Source organism: Nannospalax galili, unplaced genomic scaffold (assembly GCF_000622305.1).
Source record: "Nannospalax galili isolate Female #2095 unplaced genomic scaffold, S.galili_v1.0 scaffold660, whole genome shotgun sequence".
In the NCBI taxonomy this organism is placed as follows: domain Eukaryota; kingdom Metazoa; phylum Chordata; class Mammalia; order Rodentia; family Spalacidae; genus Nannospalax; species Nannospalax galili.
The window spans coordinates 1,867,617-1,868,475 of record NW_008349073.1 but is presented as its reverse complement, the minus strand read 5'-3'; positions in this window follow the sequence as shown (position 1 = coordinate 1,868,475).

Sequence of the window (859 nt, the reverse complement as noted above, 5' to 3'; positions counted from 1 at the left end):
TCTCTTTCTCTCTCTCTCTCTCTCTCTCTCTCTCTCTCTCTTGTGTCCTCTATCATGGGTCAATCATTAACTACCCCTTTAAGCTTAACCCTGAAACACTGGAAGGAGGTCATAGAACGGGCCCGTAATTTATCACTGGAGGTTAAAAAGAAAAAGTGGCAGAATCTCTGTTCCTCTGTGTGGCCCTCTTTTGAAAAAGGATGGCCAAGGGATGGGACTTTTGACCTTGCTACTATCTTACAGGTTAAGGAATACATTTTCCACCCAGGACCACATGGACACCCGGACCAGGTGGCTTATATAGTCACCTGGGAAGACTTGGCCCGGAACCCTACACCTTGGGCACGACAATTCCTACCTCCATGGGGAACCAGAGAGACTAATCAAGGGCTCTCTACCCCTTCAGTTCCCCCAAATCTCACTTCTTCCCTTTTACCCCTCCAGTCTTCCCCTGAAAAGAAGAAGCAGAAGCCAGTCCTCCCTGAGGACCAAGCCTCCTTAACCCTCCTTGATCCTTCACATCCCTATCCACCTGCGCAGGCACCCCCACCCCAAGAACTACCTCATCCCTCTCCTGATTCCACCGAACCTGACCAATCTCCCCCTCCATCTAGCAGAATTCACCTGAGGAGATAGAGGGGGTCCTTCTGGTGGAACCTGGACTGCCCAGGTTTTTCCCCTCCGAACTGTAGGGGATCAGATCCAATACTGGCCTTTCTCAGCCTCAGATTTGTATAATTGGAAGACTCATAACCCTTCTTTTTCTCAGGACCCTCAGGCTTTAACTGCTTTAATTGAGTCTATTCTTCTTACCCACCAACCCACTTGGGAAGATTGCCAACAACTTCTCCAGGCACTC